Source organism: Camellia sinensis, chromosome 11, assembly GCF_055761805.1.
Source record: "Camellia sinensis isolate YWXY chromosome 11, ASM5576180v1, whole genome shotgun sequence".
Classification (NCBI taxonomy): domain Eukaryota; kingdom Viridiplantae; phylum Streptophyta; class Magnoliopsida; order Ericales; family Theaceae; genus Camellia; species Camellia sinensis.
Genome location: NC_138971.1, coordinates 5,666,418 through 5,673,335, shown reverse-complemented (window position 1 = coordinate 5,673,335; position 6,918 = coordinate 5,666,418).

Below are 6,918 nucleotides of genomic sequence, written 5' to 3'. Positions count from 1 at the left end.
ATACGGGGTTTCCATACCAATTCTTGCGCATTACGGTTCGAACACTCGAACACCTATACGGATTCTCCTGCACAGTGGCAGATATGTAAATACGGGGTTTACATACCATTTCTTGCGCATTACGGTTCGAACACTCGAACAACTTTACGGATTCTCCTGCACAGTGACAGATGTGTAAATACGGCGTTTACTTACCATTTCTCACGCATTACGATTCGAACACTCGAACACCTATACGGATTCTCCTGCACAGTGACAGATATGTAAATACGGCGTTTACTTACCATTTCTCACGCATTATGGTTCGAACAATCGAACACCTATACGGATTCTCCTGCACAGTGGCAGATATGTAAATACGGGGTTTACATACCATTTCTTGCGCATTACGGTTCGAACACTCGAACACCTATACGGATTCACCTGCACAGGGGCAGATATGTGAATACGGGGTTTCCATACCAATTCTTGCGCATTACGGTTCGAACACTCGAACACCTATACGGATTCTCCTGCACAGTGGCAGATATGTAAATACTGCGTTTACTTACCATTTCTCACGCATTAGGGTTCGAAGACTCGAACACCTATACGTATTCTCCTGCACAGTGGCAGATATGTAAATATGGGGTTTACATACCATTTCCTGCGCATTACGGTTCGAACACTCGTAACACCTTTACGGATTCTCCTACACAGTGGCAGAAATTTAAATACGGGGTTTACATACCATTTCTTGCGCATTACGGTTCGAACACTCGAACACCTATACGGATTCTCCTGCACAGTGGCAGATATGTAAATACGGGGTTTACATACCATTTCTTGCGCATTACGGTTCGAACACTCGAACACATATACGGATTCTCCGGCACAGTGACAGATATGTAAATACGGCGTTTACTTACCATTTCTCACGCATTACGGTTCGAACACTCGAACACCTATACGGATTCTCCTGCACAGTGGCAGATATGTAAATACGGGGTTTACATACCATTTCTTGCGCATTACGGTTCGAAGACTCGAACACCTATACGGATTCTCCGGCACAGTGACAGATATGTAAATACGGCGTTTACTTTCCATTTCTCACGCATTACAGTTCGAACACTCGAACACCTATACAGATTCTCCTGCACAGTGGCAAATATGTAAATACGGGGTTTACATACCATTTCTTGCGCATTACGGTTCGAACACTGGAACACCTATACGGATTCTCCTGCACAGTGACAGATATGTAAATACGGCGTTTACTTACCATTTCTCACGCATTACGGTTCGAACACTCGAACACCTATACGGATTCTCCTGCACAGTGGCAGATATGTAAATACGGGGTTTACATACCATTTCTTGCGCATTACGGTTCGAACACTCAAACACCTATACGGATTCTCCTGTACAGTGGCAGATATGTAAATACGGGGTTTCCATACCAATTCTTGCGCATTACGGTTCGAACACTCGAACACCTATACGGAATCTCCTGCACAGTGGCAGATATGTAAATACTGTGTTTACTTACCATTTCTCACGCATTAGGGTTCGAAGACTCGAACACCTATACGTATTCCCCTGCACAATGGCAGATATGTAAATACGGGGTCTACATACCATTTCCTGCCCATTACGGTTCGAACACTCGAACACATATACGGATTCTCCTGCACAGTGGCAGATATGTAAATACGGGGTTTCCATACCAATTCTTGCGCATTACGGTTCGAACACTCGAACACCTATACGGATTCTCCTGCACAGTGGCAGATATGTAAATACGGGGTTTACATACCATTTCTTGCGCATTACGGTTCGAACACTCGAACACATATACGGATTCTCCGGCACAGTGGCAGATATGTAAATACTGCGTTTACTTACCATTTCTCACGCATTAGGGTTCGAAGACTCGAACACCTATACGTATTCTCCTGCACAGTGGCAGATATGTAAATACGGGGTTTACATACCATTTCTTGCGCATTACGGTTCGAACACTCGAACAATTTTACGGATTCTCCTGCACAGTGACAGATATGTAAATACGGCGTTTACTTACCATTTCTCACGCATTACGGTTCGAACACTCGAACACCTATACGGATTCTCCTGTACAGTGGCAGATATGTAAATACGGGGTTTACGTACCATTTCTTGCGCATTACGGTTCGAACACTCGAACACCTGTACGGATTCTCCTGCACAGTGCCAGATATGTAAATACGGCGTTTACTTACAATTTCTCACGCATTACGGTTCGAACACTCGAACAGCTATACGGATTCTCCTGCACAGCGGCAGATATGTAAATACAGGGTTTACATACCATTTCTTGCGCATTGCGGTTCGAAGACTCGAACACCTATACGGATTCTCCTGCACAGTGACAGATATGTAAATACGGCGTTTACTTACCATTTCTCACGCATTACGGTTCGAACACTCGAACACCTGTACGGATTCTCCTGCACAGTGGCAGATATGTAAATACGGGGTTTACATACCATTTCTTGCGCATTACGGTTCGAACACTCGAACACCTATACGGATTCACCTGCACAGTGGCAGATATGTAAATACGGGGTTTCCATACCAATTCTTGCGCATTACGGTTCGAACACTTGAACACCTATACGGATTCTCCTGCACAGTGGCAGATATGTAAATACAGCGTTTACTTACCATTTCTCACGCATTAGGGTTCGAAGACTCGAACACCTATACGTATTCTCCTGCACAGTGGCAGATATGTAAATATGGGGTTTACATACCATTTCTTGCGCATTACGGTTCGAACACTCGTAACACCTATACGGATTCTCCTACACAGTGGCAGATATGTAAATACGGGGTTTACATTCCATTTCTTGCGCATTACGGTTCGAACACTCGAACACCTATACGGATTCTCCTGCACAGTGGCAGATATGTAAATACTGCGTTTACGTACCATTTCTCACGCATTAGGGTTCGAAGACTCGAACACCTATACGTATTCCCCTGCACAATGGCAGATATGTAAATACGGGGTCTACATACCATTTCTTGCGCATTACGGTTCGAACACTCGTAACACCTAAATGGATTCTCCTGCACAGTGGCAGATATGTAAATACTGCGTTTACTTACCATTTCTCACGCATTAGGGTTCGAAGACTCGAACACCTATACGTATTCCCCTGCACAGTGGCAGATATGTAAATACGGGGTCTACATACCATTTCTTGCGCATTACGGTTCAAACACTCGTAACACCTATACGGATTCTCCTGCACAGTGGCAGATATGTAAATACTGCGTTTACTTACCATTTCTCACGCATTAGGGTTCGAAGACTCGAACACCTATACGGATTCTCCTGCACAGTGGCAGATATGTAAATACGGGGTTTCCATACCAATTCATGCGCATTACGGTTCGAACACTCGAACACCTATACGGATTCTCCTGCACAGTGGCAGATATGTAAATACGGGGTTTACATACCATTTCTTGCGCATTACGGTTCGAACACTCGAACAACTTTACGGATTCTCCTGCCCAGTGACAGATATGTAAATACGGCGTTTATTTACCATTTCTCACGCATTACGGTTCGAACACTCGAACACCTATACGGATTCTCCTGTACAGTGGCAGATATGTAAATACGGGGTTTACGTACCATTTCTTGCGCATTACGGTTCGAACACTCGAACACCAGTACGGATTCTCCTGCACAGTGCCAGATATGTAAATACGGCGTTTACTTACAATTTCTCACGCATTACGGTTCGAACACTCGAACACCTATACGGATTCTCCTGCACAGTGGCAGATATGTAAATACAGGGTTTACATACCATTTCTTGCGCATTGCGGTTCGAACACTCGAACACCTATACGGATTCTCCTGCACAGTGACAGATATGTAAATACGGCGTTTACTTACCATTTCTCACGCATTACGGTTCGAACACTCGAACATCTATACGGATTCTCCTGCACAGTGGCAGATATGTAAATACGGGGTTTACATACCATTTCTTGCGCATTACGGTTCGAACACTCGAACACCTATACGGATTCACCTGCACAGTGGCAGATATGTAAATACGGGGTTTCCATACCAATTCTTGCGCATTACGGTTCGAACACTCGAACACCTATACGGATTCTCCTGCACAGTGGCAGATATGTAAGTACAGCGTTTACTTACCATTTCTCACGCATTAGGGTTCGAAGACTCGAACACCTATACGTATTCTCCTGCACAGTGGCAGATATGTAAATATGGGGTTTACATACTATTTCTTGCGCATTACGGTTCGAACACTCGTAACACCTATACGGATTCTCCTACACAGTGGCAGATATGTAAATACGGGGTTTACATTCCATTTCTTGCGCATTACGGTTCGAACACTCGAACACCTATACGGATTCTCCTGCACAGTGGCAGATATGTAAATACGGGGTTTACATACCATTTCTTGCGCATTACGGTTCGAACACTCGAACACATATACGGATTCTCCGGCACAGTGACAGATATGTAAATACGGCGTTTACTTACCATTTCTCACGCATTACGGTTCGAACACTCGAACACCTATACGGATTCTCCTGCACAGTGGCAGATATGTAAATACGGGGTCTACATACCATTTCTTGCGCATTACGGTTCGAACACTCGTAACACCTATACGGATTCTCCTGCACAGTGGCAGATATGTAAATACTGCGTTTACTTACCATTTCTCACGCATTAGGGTTCGATGACTCGAACACCTATACGTATTCCCCTGCACAATGGCAGATATGTAAATACGGGGTCTACATACCATTTCTTGCGCATTACGGTTCGAACACTCGTAACACCTATATGGATTCTCCTGCACAGTGGCAGATATGTAAATACTGCGTTTACTTACCATTTCTCACGCATTAGGGTTCGAAGACTCGAACACCTATACGTATTCCCCTGCACAGTGGCAGATATGTAAATACGGGGTCTACATACCATTTCTTGCGCATTACGGTTCGAACACTCGTAACACCTATACGGATTCTCCTGCACAGTGGCAGATATGTAAATACTGCGTTTACTTACCATTTCTCACGCATTAGGGTTCGAAGACTCGAACACCTATACGGATTCTCCTGCACAGTGGCAGACATGTAAATACGGGGTTTCCATACCAAGTCATGCGCATTACGGTTCGAACACTCGAACACCTATACGGATTCTCCTGCACAGTGGCAGATATGGAAATACGGGGTTTACATACCATTTTTTGCGCATTACGGTTCGAACACTCGAACAACTTTACGGATTCTCCTGCACAGTGACAGATATGTAAATACGGCGTTTACTTACCATTTCTCACGCATTGCGGTTCGAACACTCGAACACCTATACGGATTCTCCTGTACAGTGGCAGATATGTAAATACGGGGTTTATGTACCATTTCTTGCGCATTACGGTTCGAACACTCGAACACCTGTACGGATTCTCCTGCACAGTGCCAGATATGTAAATACGGCGTTTACTTACAATTTCTCACGCATTACGGTTCGAACACTCGAACACCTATACGGATTCTCCTGCACAGTGGCAGATATGTAAATACAGGGTTTACATACCATTTCTTGCGCATTGCGGTTCGAAGACTCGAACACCTATACGGATTCTCCTGCACAGTGACAGATATGTAAATACGGCGTTTACTTACCATTTCTCACGCATTACGGTTCGAACACTCGAACACCTGTACGTATTCTCCTGCACAGTGGCAGATATGTAAATACGGGGTTTACATACCATTTCTTGCGCATTACGGTTCGAACACTCGAACACCTATACGGATTCACCTGCACAGTGGCAGATATGTAAATACGGGGTTTCCATACCAATTCTTGCGCATTACGGTTCGAACACTCGAACACCTATACGGATTCTCCTGCACAGTGGCAGATATGTAAATACGGGGTTTACATACCATTTCTTGCGCATTACGGTTCGAACACTCGAACAACTTTACGGATTCTCCTGCACAGTGACAGATGTGTAAATACGGCGTTTACTTACCATTTCTCACGCATTACGGTTCGAACACTCGAACACCTATACGGATTCTCCTGCACAGTGACAGATATGTAAATACGGCGTTTACTTACCATTTCTCACGCTTTATGGTTCTAACAATCGAACACCTATACGGATTCTCCTGCACAGTGGCAGATATGTAAATACGGGGTTTACATACCATTTCTTGCGCATTACGGTTCGAACACTCGAACACCTATACGGATTCACCCGCACAGTGGCAGATATGTAAATACGGGGTTTCCATACCAATTCTTGCGCATTACGGTTCGAACACTCGAACACCTATACGGATTCTCCTGCACAGTGGCAGATATGTAAATACTGCGTTTACTAACCATTTCTCACGCATTAGGGTTCGAAGACTCGAACACCTATACGTATTCTCCTGCACAGTGGCAGATATGTAAATATGGGGTTTACATACCATTTCTTGCGCATTACGGTTCGAACACTCGTAACACCTTTACGGATTCTCCTACACAGTGGCAGAAATGTAAATACGGGGTTTACATTCCATTTCTTGCGCATTAGGGTTCGAAGACTCGAACACCTATACGGATTCTCCTGCACAGTGGCAGATATGTAAATACGGGGTTTACATACCATTTCTTGCGCATTACGGTTCGAACACTCGAACACATATACGGATTCTCCGGCACAGTGACAGATATGTAAATACGGCGTTTACTTACCATTTCTCACGCATTACGGTTCGAACACTCGAACACCTATACGGATTCTCCTGCACAGTGGCAGATATGTAAATACGGGGTCTACATACCATTTCTTGCGCATTACGGTTCGAACACTCGTAACACCT